This window comes from Littorina saxatilis, linkage group LG5 (genome assembly GCF_037325665.1).
Source record: "Littorina saxatilis isolate snail1 linkage group LG5, US_GU_Lsax_2.0, whole genome shotgun sequence".
NCBI lineage: Eukaryota > Metazoa > Mollusca > Gastropoda > Littorinimorpha > Littorinidae > Littorina > Littorina saxatilis.
This window is the reverse complement of record NC_090249.1, coordinates 8,894,198-8,917,109: the sequence shown is the minus strand read 5'-3', so window position 1 is coordinate 8,917,109 and position 22,912 is coordinate 8,894,198. Positions and strand designations below refer to the sequence as shown.

At 40.6% G+C, this 22,912-nt stretch overlaps 1 protein-coding gene and 1 long non-coding RNA gene across 2 annotated transcripts in view; both read right to left on the bottom strand.

Annotated features, from left to right (window-relative positions):
• LOC138966255 (cytokine receptor-like factor 1) overlaps positions 1 to 22,912 on the bottom strand; it is a 104,145-nt gene that overhangs the window by 79,725 nt on the left and 1,508 nt on the right. The window lies entirely within an intron of this gene.
• On the bottom strand, positions 1,393 to 21,357 carry LOC138966245 (uncharacterized). The gene is made up of 2 exons (XR_011455649.1): positions 7,512 to 21,357; positions 1,393 to 3,496 (listed from the first exon to the last, which is right to left on the bottom strand). It is a non-coding gene; the product is annotated as an uncharacterized lncRNA (long non-coding RNA).

Sequence of the window (22,912 nt, the reverse complement as noted above, 5' to 3'; positions counted from 1 at the left end):
GTACCTAACCTGGTTATTGGTGTGTTTTCTTTTTATTAAAGTCACAGTAAACCATCACAGATACTGTCAGGCTTTTACACACAGTACAAACACCCTTCCATTTGAACGCTCACCGAACGGGAACATCCTAGGTGCCCTACGTAAAGAGCGAACAATTTTCAAAGAATTAATTTTGCCGATTGTCTCATCACACAATCGGACCGTGCTGCGTTTGGGCGCTAGACCGCCTAACTTTTAAAATCTAAATAACTGAATTGACAGCTTGTTACACAAACATTCTTAAATCATAAAAGAATTCTTTTTTCATCAAGACAAGATCAGTACAATTCGAAGTTTTGAAAGTTTGAAAAAAGAAAAGCCCGGAAGCAGGGTCACGCAAGGTCGTGGTTCTCGTAGCAGATGACGGTTTATGCCTATCGCCAGTTCCTCTGAACAGTCAAAACTGAGCCATCGCTAGAGTTCTTGTGAACCACAGCCGTTTGTTTCGTGCATAGTCAGAAGTACATAATAACGTGCTACTGCGGATAAGCTCACAGCGAATTACAAACTGACGACAACATTGTGAAAAAAGGGAAACTGGATCACATGGGTTCACAATGGCTCAGGGGTAAGATAAACCACGCAAACAAAAATTCTTTGAAAATTGCTTGCTCTTTACGGAGGGCACCTAGGATGTTCCCAAGCGGTGAGTGTTTAAATGAAAGGGTGTTTGTATTGTGTGTAAAAGCCTAACAGTATCTGTAATGGTTTACGGGAGGCTTACTGTGCCTTTAACAGTGACTGCAATAGATGTAACAAAGCATTTTCAAATTCTCTCTCTCTGTCTCTGTCTCTCTGTCTCTCTCTCTCTGCCTCTCTCTCTTTCTCTTCATCTTATTTGTATAAAATATATCGAAATATTATGAAAGATAAGTGTTGAAGTTATCACTTGTTCGCCATGTTTTGTTATCAGAATGTGTATTGATTATCATTTTTAGAACGTGTCCATAAGCAGTCTGCTTGTTAACGTTCTTAATGTTGTTATTGTTTGAAACGTGTATCAAAGAGAATGAATAAAACACGCTTAAACCAAAAACCGCTGTTTGCTTGGTGTAGACACCCAGGCTGTTAAAAACTACTACAGTAACCTCCCCAGTCTAGTCTGGGAACACGTACGTCACACACACACACACACACACACTTACCTTATATCAAAGACACCACCTTCAAGTCAGAATTTTAAAAGTATCCACTCTGACGACCACTCAAGCTTTTCTCGGCGCTTCGGGCTCTACGCATGCTTTCCCTGCCACTTCGGGCAGTATCCAGTAGGCTGTATACTACACTTGTGTGCGCAAATCACCGAGCGGTAACGTAACCAGTTATTAAATAGGCATGGGTAACTTAATGCGATGTTTTAACACTTTCTACCCTACCTATGTTGACCAAGTTTTCCTTAGCCAAGACTAGCTGTGCCTGCAGCAGGTCACTCAGAATTGTAGTAACTGTGTAGAACTGTGTATCAACACGATGGAATGCAGGCGTTAGATCGACGTTACAGGAAGCGACTGAAGTGACTTTGTGAACGTATATATCCGTACCTGGTCAGATAGAGCCATATGAGTTAATGGGAGACAATGAGTTAAGTCATTGGGCGTACACTCCGGGCTGTATTCAGTGTATTCACGAGGCAGTCACAGAGGTAATGGCCGTCCTTTAACGGCTCTCGTCTGTGCGCCTCAAATCACACGTTGCGCGCACCTCCACGTCAGTAATCTCTCATTGAAATAACCCCCACCATAGACCAAATAGCCTGGACCGCCAACTCGTCACGTGACCCTTCGAGGTTACGACGCTCGACTTTCAGAGGCGCTTTGCGTCCGGTTTGAAAGGCCAGCGATTCGAAGACAGTGAAAAGAAAGCACGCTCCAGTTATTCAGTGTGACAATGGGAGGTGACAATGAACTGGATTTTCCAAAACTCCAAACTAAACTTAACAAAACTCATCGAAAAACATGTTCCATGTGCACTTTAGCTGAGTTTATTTTAGCATTTTCAGAACTTACCTCGGCAACTTCGTCCATGTTTACAATCGACACCGGATATGACATCCCCCTGATTTCTGAAAGGCCATGTAAGCGTAGGTTCCTAAATGCGAGAGGCCGCTACCTCGTAATAGAGAGAAAGAGCGGAGAGAGAGCTAGTTGGCGGTCCAGGATAAATGGTCTATGCCCCCACTCACAGAAGAGGAGACAGAGGTACCCCACCGCCACACTGGGTCAATCGCAGTCGAGACAGTAAAATCACGCCCCTGACAGTCGCGACAACTCACGACGCCGCTCAAAGAAAAGACTGGTGAACAAAAGTGACCCCGTCCAAACAAACAATCAAATGGCAAATTCATGAGTCAATGGAGAAACATACATTGCACGTATAGTACGAATTGAGTGCAGGGTTTATTTTCGCGAATACTAGCCCTCGATCAACATCCGCGTACTGAGCTACATTTTAACGTTTCTCATGTTGCGTGTATACCCTGCCACAAGTGAATGAAATACTTCAAGTTCCCATCCCTGTTGATTGGCTCTATCGACGCCCGTTTTTAACCGCTTGCTTCCCTTTATATAATAAACCGTCCATAGATCGTCGTTCTCCCGAACTAATTCCTTAGTAGGGGAGACCGGGGCTAGTCCGCCCCCGGGGCACATCCGTCTTTGTCTGTTTATTCTTACGTTTGCCACCTTTTAGTCATTCACACCATGTGGGAGTGGTGTCCCTTCTTCCCGCCATATCCTGCAGAAGTTCAGAGGTTGCGCGCCCATATATCGTGAGTACAGATCACAAAAAGTGTTTTTCTTCATTTTCAGTTGTAACATGAATGCATAGGAGTTGACTTAGGTTTTGATGCATTACCTCTGAGAACAAATACTTAGTCTTGGTGTCGAGTGAAAGTGCGTTAATTAAGGTCGAGTTCTGACGAAAGTTTTGCTTCTTCCTTCCCATGTTGTGCGGCTCGTTATCTGGCACTAGAGTTGCCTGCCCGTGCAGGGGCAAGTCCGCCTATTTGTCATGGGGCATGTTCGCCGTAAGCAGTATGTACAACAAATGTTCATGCGCACATAAAAACTGTCTGCACATTGATATCAGCTACACATTTGTCTTGATGTAAAATAAAAAAATCAGTCTTCTAGTTCATCAAACTCGCCAGTTATGCTACCAAAAGCATAAAAGTAGCATAAAAGTAGGCGGACTAGCCCCGGTCTCCCCTAACGTAATTTTGTGTTACATTCTTTCGTATTTTGTCATTGGCATTTTTGAACCTAAATATTGAAGGGAATTAAAAAAGCTTTCCCACTAAAGCTTGCCCACTACTAGTCTTGTACCTACTTTGGGATGAGAGCGGCGGACTTGCCCCACTCTCTAGTCGGACTTACCCCGACTTGGGGCAAGTTCGCCTACGTTAGGGTAGGTCTACTTAAAGCAGTATGTACAACAAATGTTCATGCGCACATAAAAACTGTCTGCAGGCAGGTTTCACAATCTTCAATCACAGACTTCCTTTTTTTTCAACAAAATCAATCTTGACAGAGATCTTTGAAATAGTGTTTTTATTAAAGCCTGACATCCTCCTGGATGGAATCAAGACAAAAACTTGTATGGAGACGCATTCTTGTCGACATAATGTGATAGCTTGTTACAGTACTCTATCAAACAAAGGGATAGACGTAAACAGAATTGGGTAACGATTTATTCAAAGAATATTGTCCAGAGGCTTTAATAAATTAAGCAATAACAATGCAAGCAAAATATCATTTCCGAGCTCAGTGAAAAAAGCAGCAAATAAGGACTAATTATGGGAATTCCGTTCTTCTGAACTGCTATTTTGCTGTGATGCACGTCATGAGCATACCTTCAAAAGTAACAATGTTAATTGCACTCCATTTCTCACTGTAAAAAAAAGTAGAATCATTGACCAATAGAAAAAAACGAGTTTGGAATTTTTTTTGCATATTCTTGGGGAATAAATACCTGAAAATGTAACCCTACCCTCTAAATGGTGACATCATGACAGCGAAAAAAAATATACACAACAAGTCATGTGAAGTGATAATAAAACATTAAGTTGGTTTGAAACTAAAAGATCAACATTGGAATCAGGGACGAGTCATTAACAATGCTAGTGAGATTTGGCTAGCCGAAACCAGAAGACCGAGACGGGTTGCCTCCGCGAAGCATATGAACAAAACGGGCGATTTTTCTCATTTGAGCAGATTTTCACACTAAGCATGACATATATATCTGTTTATACATTGGGATCCAGGAAATCCAAAGGATACAATGCAATAACTTTTGAATCTGTAATCAAAAGTGTTATTGTTATTTGCAATTTTTAGAATGTTATGTACCAAATTTTATAATACATTTCATAACTTGACGAAATTTAAAACAAGTCGCGTAAAGCGATATAAAAACATGTAGTCAATCTATAGGCATCAAATTGAAGGATAAACTAAAAAAAAAAACAGTCCGATCGGCGAGACTAAATTCAGATAGTCTCGGCTAACCATACCCGAAAACCGTCACGGATCACACTCATCTCCGCGAAGCATACTCAACCTGTTTTCTTTAATTCTGAACGCGTTTTTAAAGTAAACATAGCATATGTATATATATATTTTAAATCAGGAGAAGATAAGAAGTACAATGCAGTAGTGTTTGAATCTGTAATGAAATATTCGTTTTTGATGACAATTTTAATGAGCGAACTAATTCACTTATTTTCAAGCTACCTGGCTCAAATGCAATATCAAAGTCCCGACTTAATCAAAAATTACTTAACGGGTCCGCGTCAACTATCACAAAAACGGAAATGACGTCATCAAAGACTGTGGCAGAGTACCTTAACGCAGTCCTAGTATATCCACTACTGACTGAACTGTGGCATAGTACCTGGACGCAGTCCCAATATATCCACCACAGACTGAACTGTGGCATAGTACATGGACGCTGTCCCAGTATATCCACTACAGACTGAACTGTGGCATAGTACATGGACGCTGTCCCAGTATATCCACTACAGACTGAACCTTACTGTCTTGCATTTTCTACAACTACTACTCTGCACACATAAAAAAAAAACCAACCCCTCTCGCACGCACACATGCAAGTACGCACGCATGAACACTCACGCATCAACACACACACATACACACACACACACACACACACACACAAACACACACACACACACACACACACATACGCTAACACAAACGAACACGTGCGCACAACGCTCGCGCGCACGCTTACACACACACACACACACACGCACGCACGCACGCACGCACACACACACACACACACACACACACACACAAACGAACACGTGCGCGCAACGCTCGGCCGCACGCTCACACACACACACACACACACAGCTAGATAATACATCATCTGATATGTTTCCTTGTTCATATGCTTTTTTCAAGTCATAAACGTAAACAATGAATGGTTTTACTGGGATTTTGTGCAGCGTTTTGTATTATCTGCGTTGTTGTCGGATTTAAATACTCTCTCAAAAACTGGGTATCTAATCACGACCGATAAGATTTTCCCCTTTTCGATTAAAAAGTACAATGAGATTTAGTCAGAACCATAACATTATTCTTCCAAAAACACTTATTAACATCCATGTAAAAGAAACACAACTCTGTTCATCAAATTATCTCCCCCTTTGCAAGAAACGTATGGCGAAGGCACATTTCGCGCCGCGGTGCAGATGACGCAATTAACTCTCGTGACGAAACGATTGGTTCGTGACGTCGCGTCATCAACCGTTCATGAATGGCCCTTGTATGAATGGCATTCTTTCTGTTGGGATGACGTGTGAACCTCATCATTAGTGACTTGGAAAATCGGTCGGATTTAGGTATCCCCGAAGTCGGTCGGAATTGGATACACTTACCAGGCTACACTCTTCCACACTGACAGGCGCGCACGCACGTACGCACGCACATATGCAACAATAACAATGATAAAAATCAAACTTTTAAAAGCACTTGAAAGTTAATACACAAAGCAACTATTGATTCCCTACGATTATATGATCGTGACTGGCTCTCTTTCCAAGTTGGAACGTTTTCAATCTGCTGTCTGACGTCATCAAAGTGTTGAAAAACGTACGGCAATGTCTATAAAACTCTCACTTGACCACAACATTCACAATGCAGTGCATTCAAGGATTGAAAAAAACCACTGGCGTTGATCAGACACAGTCACTGAATGTTGTTATTTTACAAATGAATCTGCTTAACATTTGGTAAGAAATGACCGTCAAAGTGCCGGGCGGTCGTGAGAATTCAAGGTTTTCAGAGACAGACAGTAAATAACGTGCTCTGAAATAAACACATGCTGAAAAATTCTTTAGTCAGCCAGTTGATCATCTGCCTGACAACGGATAGGAAGTATAAAATTGGTCGCATCATGGCAATTTGCTGTGTATGGCGGTCATAGCAGACGATTTGTCTTCAGGACGGTCGTGAGAAAAAATGAGACAGACACCTTGCCCGAGTGACTAGACAGTAAATAACGTGCTCTGAAATAAACACATGCCGAAAAATTCTTTAGTCAGCCAGTTGATCATCTGCCTGACAACGGATAGGAAGTGTAAAATTGGTTGAATCATGACAATTTGCTGTGTATGGCGGTTTTTGCAGACGATTTTGTCTGCAGGGCGGTCGTGAGAAAAAATGAGACAGACACCTTGCCCGAGTTACTAGACAGTAAATAACGTGCTCTGAAATGAACACATGCTGAAAAATTCTTTAGTCAGCCAGTTGATTATCTGCCTGACAACGGATAGGAAGTGTAAAATTGGTTGCATCATGACAATTTGCTGTGTATGGCGGTTATAGCGGACGATTTGTCTGCAGGGCGGTCGTGAGAAAAAATGAGACAGACACCTTGCCCGAGTGACAAAATGACCAAGCGCAAGTAGAATAAGCCGTAGTTAGCCTTTCAAAACCCTTTCATATCGTGATTTGATGGAAATTGCTACTTATTAAAAGCATGTTACGTCCAAACCTTTTAACAGCCATTCCAACTGAACAGATTTGTAATTAACGTTTTTGAGACAGACACATTTAGAAAAAAGACCGTTTACTTCACATGCGATTGTATCGACTAAACATAAACACATTCATTGTTTTTTTTAACTAAGTGTGTTCATCTATCTCTGTTCTTTGGTTTCTAATGTACTTTTAACTGGATTTCTTTGTGTGTTTTTGTACTGGTGCCTTTGTCTATTGCAATGTGGCTAAAAAGGGAAATCGTGTCTGTCTCATTTCTCACGACCGACCTACCTTTTTCGCTGGTGGGGAATACAAACTTGACTTAAATTCGATCAAAGTTTATTTTTCATATGTAAATTCCGAAGACATTCGACACAGACCAGTGAAAATTCACGACTCAACAAAACGAAACATTTTATTTGATATCAAAGTTAGGGACATACCCGACTCTGAAGACTGTGAAACCTGTCTGCACATTGATATCAGCTACACATTTGTCTCGATGTAAAATAAAAAATCAGTCTTCTAGTTCATCAAACTCGCCAGTTATGCTACCAAAAGCAAAAAAGTAGGCGGACTAGCCCCGGTCTCCCCTATGTCATCGAGAATAGAGGATTGTGGGTATTTTTCATGCAATAATGTCAGCGCTTTTCGGCGATTGGTCAATGCATTTCGTATCAATAATGTCGGTCACGCTTGAAATTATCGCTACTTCATATTGCTTTCCAAACGTATACGAAGTGACCGAGAGCGTAGGGTCAGTTATAAACTGAATTAGCCCCGAACAGTGATATATAGAGAACAGTACACAAATACGAACAGAGAGACTCGGAAACTCGAGTCAGTCGTCGCCACGCTCAAGAACTCAAGTGTCATATTTGAAGTTAAAATCTCCCTGACTGACTATTAGGGTTTAATGTCCTCGTAGACCAACTGGTCTATATTGGGACAGGTATTGGTAATACGCTGAAGATATGGTGTGATACTTTGATTCGAACAAGCCCTCTGTGGCTGTCTTCTTCGACACACCAGCATTGGGTTTGTCTCGTCAAAGTATCGAAGTTTTGAAAGTAAGCTTTTTGCTGACGACACTAGCATGTACTTGTCTTTTGCCAATCACAACATCCGTGCCGAAATTTTAAACTCAGATCTTGAAAAATTTGTTAATTGGGCAGAAACATGGAAGGTAGCATTTAACCATGCAAAAACTGAATTGGTGAACTTTTGTACACAAAGAACCCCTGATATCGCAGATCTAAACTTTGGCAATACCATCCTTGAAAGTTCCCAAAATCACAAACACTTAGGAATAATAATACAAAACAACTGTAAATGGAATGAACATATAAAATCTCTTGTTGCAAAGTGCAGAACTCTCGTAGCTTGCTTGCGTACATACAAATATAGACTGAGTCGAAAATCATTGGAAATTATGTTTAAATCCTTCATTCTACCACACTTTGATTATTGCGACATAGTATGGGACAATTGTAGCAAAACCCTAACAGATAAACTCGAAAAGTTAAACCTAGATGCAATACGAACAATCATCGGAGCTGTCCGCGGAACCAGTCATTTTAAGCTTTACGGAGAATCTGGACTCCAATCATTATCTGAAAGGCGTAACCGTCATAAACTAACAATGTTCCATAACATTATTCACGACAAGACCCCCCCCCCCCCCCCCCATACCTACAAGCAGCACTCCCACCTCTCGTAGCAGCCAACAACCCCTACCACAGACGCCGCCCCTTAGAACGAAGTATACCCCCACATCGAACAGAAACGTACAAAACATCCTTTATTCCCTCGACAACAGTACTCTGGAACCAACTACCTGAACAAATACAGTTAACCGACTCCCTCGGGGAATTTAAACATTACTTAACAAAAGACGACACACAAATTCCCGTTTACTTCTACAGTGGCAGTCGACGAACACAAATAATCCACACAAAAATGAGACTTAAAATTAGTGATCTAAAGAAAGACTTAGTTGAGCGACACCTTGCGGAAAACAGCGTATGCGACTGTGGTGATGGAACAGAAACTGCAACACACTTTTTACTAGAATGCCGTTTACACTTAGCTGCAAGAAACAACACAATCAACAAACTAACCAACAACCTCATACACACAGATATTCTACTTCATGGAAACCCCTCCTTGCAAACAAAAATTAACAAAAAAATCTTTTTAACAGTACAGGAATTTATTGGACAGTCCGGCCGTTTCGAACAGATAAACATGTAAAGTGAAAGCACAATCGATACGTCTCTCTCTCTCTCTCTCTCTCTCTCTCTCTCTCTCTCTCTCTCTCTCTCTCTCTCTCTCTCTCTCTCTCTCTCTCTCTCTCTCTCTCTCTCTCTCTCTCTCTCTCTCTCTCTCTCTCTTCCCCCCTCTCTATCTCTTACTCGCTAATACCATAAATATTATATATGTATTCTTAAACGGATTTTTGTTGTGATGTACAATTTTCATTCAATTTTCTTTTCATGTTTGCTTGCTTTTCATTTAAACTGTACAATAGCCGCCATTTATATGTACTTTCTAGAAAACTGTAAGCACCACTATAAGCATTATGCTTGTTGTTGTTTACTCAATATGCGTTTTTTGTAAATAATGCACAAACGTTGAATAAAACAGTTTAAACCAAAGTATCGAAATACGATCATGATAATCAGAGACAAGAGATGATGCATGCGTGTCTTCGTGTTTTCCAAGCCCTGAGACTTTCGCTGTGAACGTGGGATCTTTTTCGTGCGCATGTGTGCACACGGGGGTGTTCGGACACCAAAGAGAGTCTGCACAAAGTTGACTCCGAGAAATAAATCTCTCGTCGAACGTGGGGATCGAACCCACGCTGATAGCGACCAACTGGCTACAAAGCCAGCGCGCTATCAACTGAGCTACGTCTCCGCCCCAAAACTCCCTCGCCTACAGTGCGACAGAATAGCTCAGTTGGTATCGCGCTCGATCATGCGCTCGTCCTTGGGTCGTTCTACAAAGCTGTGTACCACTAGAGGGTCATGAATTTATAGATAGATTTCGGAATGTTACCGTTGCTTCTCAACTATAATAAGTATATCAGCTGACTGAAAATTGATCAAAGAGATAACGATAATAAAATCAAGGAGATCGTCTGGTTGGTTAGTGTTTTTCATGAAAGAAAACATAGAAAATGGCGTCAAAAATGGCGCCAGAATTGTGACTTACTTAGTGTTTGTTTTGTTTTATCCGTGTGGCTACCAATGAAATGCAAGCATGAAACTCCCCCCGCGGGTTAGGGGGAAGAATTTACCCGATGCTCCCCAGCATGTCGTAAGAGGCGACTAACGGATTCTGTTTCTCCTCAGTTTTACCCTTGTTAAGTGTTTCTTGTATAGAATATAGTCCATTTTTGTAAAGATTTTAGTCAAGCAGTATGTAAGAAATGTTAAGTCCTTTGTACTGGAAACTTGCATTCTCCCAGTAAGGTAATATATTGTACTACGTTGCAAGCCCCTGGAGCAAATTTTTGATTAGTGCTTTTGTGAACAAGAAACAATTGACAAGTGGCTCTTCCCCCGTCGCGATATAACCTTCGTGGTTGAAAACGACGTTAAACACCAATTAAAGAAAGAAAGAAAGCATGAAACCACAGACATACATCTTTGTTGTGTTTTGTGCTAGTGTTGCATATGCACTTAGCTGTTTTCCCCACCAATTGTTTGAAGTGTGCATTTGGATCGGTCAAAAATAACGGTTTTCCGACGTAACATTGGTTTCCAAAACAAACCGCGAACTACGTATAATTTCAGTACGCTGGAATATGAGATTGTGTGTGTTATCAGCCATTACTGATGTGTTGTGAACGCCAGTGTTAGAATGTGCGCCGTGTCAAATCAATACGATTTGACTGCGATTTTGTCTTTCGCGTAACGACACTAAGCTTCGTTTCCAATTGTTCTGGTTACGATGGATTGTAAAAATTGAAATTTGTCACTTACGCACGCATCAGATTTTTTGTTTCTTTTGCATCCGACGTTCTACAACATCGCTGAAAGGTATTTCCATAAAAACAGTTTTTATTACGTTTTTGAACGCAGCAGGCATGGAGCGTTTTATGTGTCGTTACCAACGAGGGACAAATGTTACGTCCGAAAATGTTCACGACTCATCGCACTTAAAGTTAACATTTTTCACAAATTTGACATTTCAATGATTTGTGTGTGTGATAAACGTGCTTGGTGTCTCTTTGACAAGTCTTCGGCTATTGTCTCTAATCTAGTCTGTTGCCAGTTGTAAGAGTTTAGCATAAAAACCGTTGGAGTACACTGAACTAGTTTTTCTCTTTCTCAAAACGACAAAAATAAAGTAATCAGATAGTTTGTGAAGCTTATTTGTTTGCTGGTTGGGATAAAAGAAGTATTCCCTGCCTGGTAATACTTAGCTTATATGTCCGGAAGACTTGACTGGGCAAACCGAGTTGCATCAGATATATCAAATTCATTTTACTAGCGTATAGCACCCTCTTGGAATTAGCTCTAATTAGCTGTAAATGTGAAGCAAATAAAGCTTGCTACTAAATACTATGGCTTTTTGTTATCTGTCTTATGCGTTTGGATCCCATGTTACGTTGAACATGTGTGATGTTACACAACTTTCCGACCACCCCTCGTTCCCCAAAAAGCATAAATTTATCTTTTGTTTAGCATGGCACCGTGGCATATGTCTATATCTTTCACATAAACTATACAAACAACCTATTCAGGCACTTTCAATTTTCACGATGCATGTCACACTTTTGGTACACAGCTTTATGGAATGACCCCCTTACTTTTGTGGTCCCGGGTTCGATTCGCTTCGACGGCATTTTTTTTTTTCTGAACTCGTAATTCTTGTATTTTATTCATTTGCTTCATTCCAAACGTATAATTATTGAGCACTTCCAGAATTATCAATTCATTTTTTTTTTAGTGGCCGTGACATCGGCTTTGGTAAAAATTGATTGCAACACCGCGACTACATGTACAAAACACAAATACGAACGGGGAAAACGACAAGTCAACAAATGCTCGATTCGAAAACTCGGCACGTGGCAGTATATTGGCAGTTCAAATCTTAGTTTTAACGCATCGATTGTGTAAGCCTTGTGGCTGGGTGGTAAGACGTTTGCCTCCAAAGCCGGTGGTTTCGAGTTCGAGTATCCAAAGACTTTTGTAAATCATGATTTGTAAACTTTTTTTTCTTCTTTTTTGAACTCTATATCCTGGTATGTTCTTTTTTTACATTTAGTCAAGTTTTGACTAAATGTTTTAACATAGAGGGGGGAATCGAGACGAGGGTCGTGGTGTATGTGTGTGTGTGTGTGTGTGTGTGTGTGTGTGTGTGTGTCTGTCTGTCTGTCTGTGTGTGTGTGTAGAGCGATTCAGACTAAACTACTGGGCCGATCTTTATGAAATTTGACATGAGAGTTCCTGGGTATAATATCCCCGGACGTTTTTTTCTTTTTTTCAATAAATACCTTTGATGACGTCATATCCGGCTTTTTGTAAAAGTTGAGGCGCCACTGTCACACCCTAATTTTTCCATTAAATTGATTGAAATTTTGGCAAAGCAATCTTCGACGAAGGCCGGGGTTTGGTATTGCATTTCAGCTTGGTGGCTTAAAATCTAATTAGTGAGTTTGGTCATTAAAAATCGGAAACTTGTAATTAAATTTTTATTTTTATTAAACGATCCAAAAACAATTTCATCTTATTCTTCGTCATTTTCTGATTCCAAAAACATATACATATGTTATATTTGGATTAAAAACAAGCTCTGAAAATTAAAAATATAAAAATTATGATCAAAATTAAATTTCCGAAATCGTTTTAAAAACTATTTCATCTTATTCCTTGTCGGTTCCTGATTCCAAAAACATATAGATATGATATGTTTGAATTAAAAACACGCTCAGAAAGTTAAAACGAAGAGAGGTACAGTAAAGCGTGCTATGAAGCACAGCGCAATCGCTACCGCGCCAAACAGGCTCGTCACTTTCACTGCCTTTTGCACTAGCGGCGGACTACGTTCAGTTTCATTCTGTGAGTTCCACAGCTTGACTAAATGTAGTAATTTCGCCTTACGCGACTTGTGTTACATTTAGTCAAGTTTTGACTAAATGTTTTAACGTAGAGGGGGGAATCGAGACGAGGGTCGTGGTGTATGTGCGTGTGTGTGTGTGTGTGTGTGTCTGTCTGTGTGTGTGTGTAGAGCGATTCAGACTAAACTACTGGACCGATCTTTATGAAATTTGACATGAGAGTTCCTGGGTATGATATCCCCATACATTTTTTTCATTTTTTTGATAAATGTCTTTGATGACGTCATATCAGGCTTTTCGTGAAAGTTGAGGCGGCACTGTCACGCCCTCATTTTTCCATTAAATTGGTTGAAATTTTGGTCAAGTTATCTTCGACGAAGCCCGGACTTCGGTATTGCATTTCAGCTTGGTGGCTTAAAAATTAATTAATGACTTTGGTCATTAAAAATCTGAAAATTGTAAAAAAATTATTTTTTGTATAAAACGATCCAAATTTACGTTCATCTTATTCTCCATAAGTTGCTGATTCCGAAAACATATAAATATGTTATATTTGGATTAAAAACAAGCTCTGAAAATTAAATATATAAAAATTATTATCAAAATTAATTTGCCGAAATCAATTTAAAAACACTTTCACCTTATTCCTTGTCGGTTCCTGATTCCAAAAACATATAGATATGATATGTTTGGATTAAAAACACGCTCAGAAAGTTAAAACGAAGAGAGGTACAGAAAAGCGAGCTATCATTCTCAGCGCAACTACTACCCCGCTCTTCTTGTCAATGTCACTGCCTTTGCCGTGAGCAATGGACTGACGATGCTACGAGTACACGGTCTTGCTGCATTGAATTGCGTTCAGTTTCATTCTGTGAGTTCGACAGCTACTTGACTAAATGTTGTATTTTCGCCTTACGCGACTTGTTTATTTATCCCAAAGGTTTTGAGTCGTGTCTTTCTTTATTTGGTGTTTAACGTCGTTTTCAACCACGAAGGGTTATATCGCGACGGGGAAAGGGGGAAGATGGGATAGAGCCACTTGTCAATTGTTTCTTGTTCACAAAAGCACTAATCAAAAATTTGCTCCAGGGGCTTGCAACGTAGTACAATATATTACCTTACTGGGAGCATGCAAGTTTCCAGTACAAAGGACCCAACATTTCTTACATACTGCTTGACTAAAATCTTTACAAAAATTGACTATATTCTATGCAAGAAACATTTAACAACAAGGGTAAAAGGAGAAACAGAATCCGTAAGTCGCCTCTTACGACATGCTGGAGAGCATCGGGTAAATTCTTCCCCCTAACCCGCGGGGGGTTTTGAGTCGCGTATTGAAAATCAAATATAGTGCGTGAGTGCCCTTGACTGCAGCTTTCCCACAATCCTGTATTCTATTTTTAGTACGGAATAGCCCCAAGGAAAGGTCAAAGGGCATATGTATCACTTTCTTTTTTTTTATAATAGTTATGACGGCTTACCAGTGCCAAAACCTAGGGTTACCATTTTTACGTGAAAATTAGTAATTAACAGTGTTAATTACTAATTTTTATTTTGGCCTCGTTTTCAGTCACAGTAGTCGGACTCTAAGAGAGGTTACAACGCCCGGCAAACATCGCTCTCCCACTCTTTCTAAAAGATCTTTTAATAGAAGGCGTTATCGAGCAAGTTATCCAACATAAAGATGCATGTCACAGTTTTCTGCAATAGCGCATTCCTTAAAGTACGTTGTTTTGGGTATCTTAGAAACTTTTGAATCGAAGCTGTTTATAGCAGACGGACTTTTGGTCGGCTGTGGTCTCACACTTTCACATATATCTTTTACTCTAATTCCTTATTCGACAAGTTGTCGGGCAGACAGCTGAACCTCATATTTGTTTCCACCACCACACTCATAAATCTGCTCTGTAGTGTATTAGTGAAGGACAATCGATCCGAAAATGTTCGAATCGAGAGAGGAAAAAATGGCGGACGGCCGGAGGTGTGCTAAAGGTCCGACCGTAAGCAGACGTCGCTGTTCGGTCGAAACTCTCACACTTTCACAAATAGCTTTCGATAGAATTCGTTATTCAACAAGATATCGGACAGACAGCTGTATGTCACGGTTGTCTACACATGCGTTCAGCTCTTATTGTTAATTTGCATCGGATTAAACAACTATGGACCAGAAAAGGTTCGAATCGAGAGATGTTTAGCTGTGGCTGGTGCCAGTCGCGCATGCGCATTGAACCTCCACAGTCACGAGGCACATGAAAATTAGTAATTAACAGGGGAAAATTACTAATTTTTAGTTTTCGGCACTAGTAAGCCGTCAGAAAGCGAGCCAAAACTGAAAAATTAGTAATTAACACGTGAAAATTAGTAATTAACACTTGAATATCAGTAATTTTTACGACATAATTGTAATTTTCTTGTGAAAATTAGTAACTTTCACGTGTTTATTACTAATTTTCACATGCTAATGAATAACTTTCAGTTTTGGCACTAGTAAGCCGTCATAAATAGTAGATAAATACTTCTAACTAGTGTAATGGGCTTCTGACCCTGCCTTTGATGGTCAGTGGAACAGGGTTGGCACGGGCCCCTGTTAACTAACCAGTGGTCAATGAGCCCATTCACTGACTGCACGGTCCATTAAACAAGGTGGTTGGCCACACACGATTGACATAATGCCGGTAATTACACGGCGCAGATTGTGAAGGAGGCGTAATGACGCTGTTCGGTCACAGCTAAACACAACACTGGGAGGTGAATTATTGCACAATGTGAGATGGCAACAATGCCGCTGCGGTGGCAACGAAGTTAGGGCAGCGCCATATGAGTATAATGGCAACACTTTTATGACTATACCATGATGACAACACACAGTAACTGGGATAACTGACTTGGCGTCCGAGGCAAAATCGGTCGTATGCAAAACTGAGGGCCTTGTAACAAAGCACTGGCTTAGCTGACCTTGATCCGCGCTTGTCAATCACTGATGATGCTTTGCACGTGGTACATGCACATCTACTTCCGTGCACTGGTATCCAAGCGAGTCATGCAAGAGCGGGAGGGGGGCAGGCGCAATACAAGTCAATTCCCATTAGCCTCTATAGGTATTTGCCATTGTTGGCTGTTTACGCATATATTTCAAGTGATGTAACCACTTCAAACTTTCACCTCTTATTCTCAGTTATTCCCAAGTTATTCCCGAAACTGAGATAGCCGGCGAGCCAAGCTAAAGCGATCACCCCAGGGGAGAGGGATACATCAAGTGAGATAACGGGACATGGTCGGTGTCAGCGCTGTGGGCATTTCACTTTCACCAGGCGTTCACTGACATTGACAGACTGTAAACATTACTGTTGCCCCCAAACGCGCTGTGCTCCACTAGCACTGTGGACAATCAGTCTCTCACGTCACAGCGGTCACGTCCATCCACTGCTCAGCCCCCTCCTTCTCCTGTCCACTTGAACACGTCATGCTACAAGCGACTTTTCACCTTTCTTGGGCTACTGAGAAACCTTTATAATATTGCCTCGGGGACTGTTCACACCCAGCCATGGAGCAGGTCAGTCAGTCGGTCAGCCTCTCTTTCTCTCTCTCTCTCACACACACACACACTTACACACTCTCTCTCTCTTTCTCTCTCACACTGACACACACACACACATACACACTCCCACATGTGTACACACTCACGCACACACACACACACACACCCACACACACTCTCTCTCCCTATCTATCTCACCCACACACACACTCTCTCTCTCTCTCTCCCCATCGCTCTCTCCCCATCCCCCCCTCTCTCTCTCTCTCTCTCTGAGATTCGTCAATAAAGAATTTGTCTTGTCTGTCTCTGTCTCTCTCTTGCTTTACACATTCATACAGTTGTGTTGAAGGAGTAAGACCTGCCTTACTGTGTGTTTGGGTGCGACGAACCTGGGATCATTGGCGTCCTCAACATGTGTGTGGACGCAAAATATCTTCGTGACAGTGCAGATACTCCGAATGTTTTATTTCTGATATGATTTTTAACTTTTTAGAGGGGATCAAGAATCAAGACTTTCAACGAGATCTGAAGTATGAAAAGACATAAACTGTTTGAAACTTTCGTTTAAAAAACAACCATTAATCTTTCCCGTTTTGGCCACCTCTCATGTGTAAAGCTAAGTCATTTTTTTTTCTCGAATAAGACACATCAACTGTACTATCCCGTTTTCCGCGAAAACAGCATTATCACCGCCAGCTGAAATAGGTGAAGACCAGTAGTTACACCTGTAACACGAGAAAATTACTCCCACGAGATTTTTACTCCGGAGTAAACATTTCGTACGAAAAAGTTACTCCCTTTACGAAAAAAGCACTCCCCCATTACACGAGAAAATTACTCCCCAAGACAGGTGAGTTCCGAGTAAACATTTCGTACACAAATGTTACTCCCCTGACGAATAAATAACGAATAAATTACTTCACCCAAACACAAGCAATTTAACTTCCCATGCCAGGTGTACGAAATGTTTACTCCCTTGTCCCCTGTTAGTCTTGGTGGTGGAAGGGGTGGAAGGAGATCACTTATTGGCATTATTCCTTCGCCCGCATCCCATTTTTGCGTACGAGATTTTTACTGAAAGTGAAAAAAATGGGGAGTAAAAATTTCGTGGAGGGAGTAATTTTTTCGTGCCTTGGGGAGTTCTTTTCTTGTACGAAAAGTGTACTCGGAGTAAGAATTTCGTACGAAATATTTACTCCGGAGTAAATTTTTCGTGGAGTAAAAATTTCGTGTTACACCGGCAACACGCAATACTGGTTTCGCTTTATTGATCAGTGTTGACCCAGTAAACCGGCAACACGCAATGCTGGAGCTTGATTGATCAGTGTTTCTGATCAAAATCTACTATCGTTATCACCATGTGAGTTTCGTGGTTTTTTTGTGTGCCTGTGCGCGTGCACGGGGTCCGCAATAGACACTTGAGTGCATCCTGTCGCCCCAGTTTGCTCACGATCAATAGCGAATCGTGTCTCAGTCAGTGCAGGGCTCACACAGATTAGGCCGCAATACCCGAGCAGCTACAGAAGAAAAGGAGTCACAACCCCTCCACACCCCGAGACTTCCAAGAAGCACGCCTTTTTTCAAAACGACGTATCTTCCTGTTTCTATGAACACCCAATGTTTAATAATAGGTCTTACGCTAGTGTCACGAGTAAAACAGCTCTCGGCTCATGAAAACCATGACCAGTGACATGCTTGAAATTCTTAATCGCGGTTGGTTTTAAACAACATTTTATTTATAAAAAGAAAGGGAGAAGTGAATTAATTCAGCGCGGTTGATTAAGGGGGTCAATATTTAGCCAGGGGCTAAGAGCTCTTATAGGCGAGCGTAATGAACATTCTAGACACAGCGGCTGGGAACCGTCAGGCTTCAAAAGCGCACATTTGGGCAAAGTAACGATTCTGTGAAGTTTTTCACTGCTCCAATATCATTGCAACTGAAAGCATCCTCGTGTGTGAAATATTACGAGTTTTTTTTCTCATTACTAGACAGAGAAAATTAAATGATGTAAACACTTAAGGTAGTATAAAGACAAATCCGGCATTTTGCGCTGAACCCGAGGATTATTTTCTCAGAACCATGACAAGTCGTCACCTGCTAATTGCACCTACCACCAAGTTTACACTGCCATCATGATTACGGACATTGTTCCGCATATTGATTACCAACACCCGATCACCGCCCATAACGCATGTTTGTCTCACTTCATACAGAAAGACAATTTAATTTGCCCACAATTCGACAATTACTTGGTTGACCATGCTAACTGTTATAGTGTTAGTAATGAGGGTTGGGGTTCCATTTGTTAAATGGGATGTTTTCAAAAAAATGTCGTCAAAGCTGTCCCCGGACTTTTTATATGCACAGTCATCGCGTTCTAGACCAAAATAGACAACATTTGGTATCATTTTGTTCATTGGAAAAGGGGCATCAACATCAAAAATACACTTTCCTGTTACAGGGTGACCCCCCCAAAATGCTAATAACTTCTACATCAAATGACCAAATTACTTCATATTTGGTGTAGATTAATTTCAGCCCATGTATAGTCCACAACATGGCACATTTTGTAGGTCAAATGGTCTGATTTTTGTGCTCTGAATTCGAGGGTCGACTCAACAGTACGAGTTTGAAATTGAGTGGAAGCCAAACTAACGCGATTTAAGCCCTCCAGATTGCTACCTTTGGGGTTATTTTAAGGACCTAGTATACCATAATCAACTTAAGACAATCAGTGACTTGAATACTGCAATTACAGGCAGGATGAGGTTATTTCCCTTGGAGCATGATTTTATGTCATTGATGAATTGTGCGCGCCATTGCGCAAGTGTGACTTTTCAACGAATGGGGTCCTTTTCCCAGTCATTTGAGTCCAGCGCATATCTTCATAGTTGCTGTTCATGAACTTCAGTTTGTTCATGACCATTCCACAAAGTTTCCTGTCTGTATGTAAAATGGTCCGACTTTTACTGTCTCTCAAAATGTGTTCCAAACGACCCCTCTTAAATGGTCAATGACACGAACGTTTTCCTGTTTAGGGATTGCCCTGAACCTAGCTGTAACTGCCGTCTTCAAATCACCAATGATCTGGGGGAGAACGGGGTTGTTTTTGTATACTGACACATTCAAAATATCCAAAAGGTAAACGTCTGGAGGGTTTATATCAGGTAAATATGACTACTGCTAAATATAAATGTCAAACCTCGTACTGTTGAGTCGATCTCTGATTTCGGAACTTGTTTTTGTTGAAAGTACACACAAATCAGACCATTTGACCTATACGTTTGCCAATTTGTGGAATGGTCATGCATAAGCTGAAGTAAATGTACACCAAATATAAAGTTATTCGGACATTAGATGTAGAAGTTAACAGCATTTTTGTGGGTTGCATTTTGGGGGCACACCCTGTAACATGTATTGTAGAACGTGAGTCGATTGACACAGGGGTGCCGAAAAACGGTGTCCCACGGTCGCCAACCGGTCTTTTAGATTTTCTTCTTCTAATTAGTATCAAAACACTGACAGTTTGTCACGTTTTTCTCTCTATTGCTTCCTTTATGTTAACGTTCAATTTTTCATCCAAACTTGGTTTTATGGATGCCTATTACGAAAACAAATTGTCAAAAAAATAATGTCCGTGGTGTTACCATACTGAACAAAAATAACAAATATAAGTGGATTGTCAAACTCAAATATTAGATTAAAAGAAAGACCATTCATTTTTATATTTAGTCAAGTTTTGACTAAATATTTTAACATCGAGGGGGAATCGAAACGAGGGTCGTGGTGTATGTGCGTGTGTCTGTGTGTCTGTGTGTGTGTGTGTGTGTGTGTGTAGAGCGATTCAGACTAAACTACTGGACCGATCTTTATGAAATTTGACATGAGAGTTCCTGGGTATGAAATCCCCGAACGTTTTTTTCATTTTTTTGATAAATGTCTTTGATGACGTCATATCCGGCTTTTCGTGAAAGTTGAGGCGGCACTGTCACGCCCTCATTTTTCAACCAAATTGGTTGAAATTTTGGTCAAGTAATCTTCGACGAAGCCCAGACTTCGGTATTGCATTTCAGCTTGGTGGCTTAAAAATTAATTAATGACTTTGGTCATTAAAAATCTGAAAATTGTAAAAAAAAATAAAAATTTATAAAACGATCCAAATTTACGTTTATCTTATTCTCCATCATTTGCTGATTCCAAAAACATATAAATATGTTATATTCGGAGTAAAAACAAGCTCTGAAAATTAAATATATAAAAATTATGATCAAAATTAAATTGTCCAAATCAATTTAAAAACACTTTCATCTTATTCCTTGTCGGTTCCTGATTCCAAAAACATATAGATATGATATGTTTGGATTAAAAACACGCTCAGAAAGTTAAAACAAAGAGAGGTACAGAAAAGCGTGCTATCCTTCTTAGCGCAACTACTACCCCGCTCTTCTTGTCAATTTCACTGCCTTTGCCATGAGCGGTGGACTGACGATGCTACGAGTATACGGTCTTGCTGAAAAATGGCATTGCGTTCTGTGAGTTCGACAGCTACTTGACTAAATATTGTATTTTCGCCTTACGCGACTTGTTTATTATATTGGCAAAAAACTTGCCAACAGGGGCGGATCATATGATTTTTAAGGGGGGGGTTTCCAAATTTCGTTTAGGGACAATTCGACGACGCGAAGCGATTAGTTAAGGGCGCGAAGCGTTCGAACATGCGAGCCCCCCCCCCCCCCCCCCCCCCTGGAAAATGTTGATAAAAAAAACAAGGAAAATAGAGCAATCTGGTGCAATCTGATACACCTTCCAAGAAGTAAATTTACAAGACAAATTGGAATCAAAAGAAGGACAGTTGTCCGATCTGGTGCAACCCGAGCCAACAAAACACCCAACTACTTTCCAAAACCGTCACATAGAAGAAAGAGGCCGGCAACAACACACATATTTTGCTGTCTTACATGGCTAAGGTAAAGTGTCCCTCAAAATTGTGTCCGTGGTCTTACTGTATTTTTGAATTGAAAGAGTTAGATTCAAATCCTGAAAATTACGTTTGTATTTATAGGTGTTTACTTGTGTCAAGTCTGAATGCTGATGGCTAGTGCGCGAACGTGTGTGTATGTGCACGGACGGTGTGTGTGTGTGTGTGTGTGTGTGTGTAAGCGTGTGGCATTCATCCACACAAGTTGTGTAAACAGTTAGAGGATGAGATAAGAAACAAGTCGCGTAAAGGCGAAAATACAATATTTAGTCAAGTAGCTGTCGAACTCACAGAATGAAACTGAACGCAATGCCATTTTTTCAGCAAGACCGTATACTCGTAGCATCGTCAGTCCACCGCTCACGGCATAGGCAGTGAAATTGACAAGAAGAGCGGGGTAGTGGTTACGCTATGCTGCATAGCACGCTTTTCTGTACCTCTCTTCGTTTTAACTTTCTGAGCGTGTTTTTAATCCAAACATATCATATCTATATATTTGTGGAATCAGGAACCGACAAGGAATAAGATGAAAGTGTTTTTAAATTGATTTCGAAAAAAGAAATTTGATAATAATTTTTATATATTTAATTTTCAGAGCTTGTTTTTAATCCGAATATAACATATTTATATGTTTTTGGAATCAGCAAATGATGGAGAATAAGATAAACGTAAATTTGGATCGTTTTATAAAAATTTTTTTTTTTTACAATTTTCAGATTTTTAATGACCAAAGTCATTAATTAATTTTTAAGCCACCAAGCTGAAATGCAATACCGAACCCCGGGCTTCGTCGAAGAGTACTTGACCAAAATTTCAAGCAATTTGGTTGAAAAATGAGGGCGTGACAGTGCCGCCTCAACTTTCACGAAAAGCCGGATATGACGTCATCAAAGACATTTATCAAAAAAATGAAAAAAACGTATGGGGATATCATACCCAGGAACTCTCATGTCAAATTTCATAAAGATCGGTCCAGTAGTTTGGTCTGAATTGCTCTACACGCACGCACGCACGCACACACACACACACACACATACACACACACATACACCACGACCCTCGTTTCGATTCCCCCTCGATGTTAAAATATTTAGTCAAAACTTGACTAAATATAAAAAGAAGAAAAAACAAGTCGCGTAAGGCGAAAATACAATATTTAGTCAAGTAGCTGTCGAACTCACAGAATGAAACTGAACGCAATGCCATTTTTCAGCAAGACCGTATACTCGTAGCATCGTCAGTCCACCGCTCATGGCAAAGGCAGTGAAATTGACAAGAA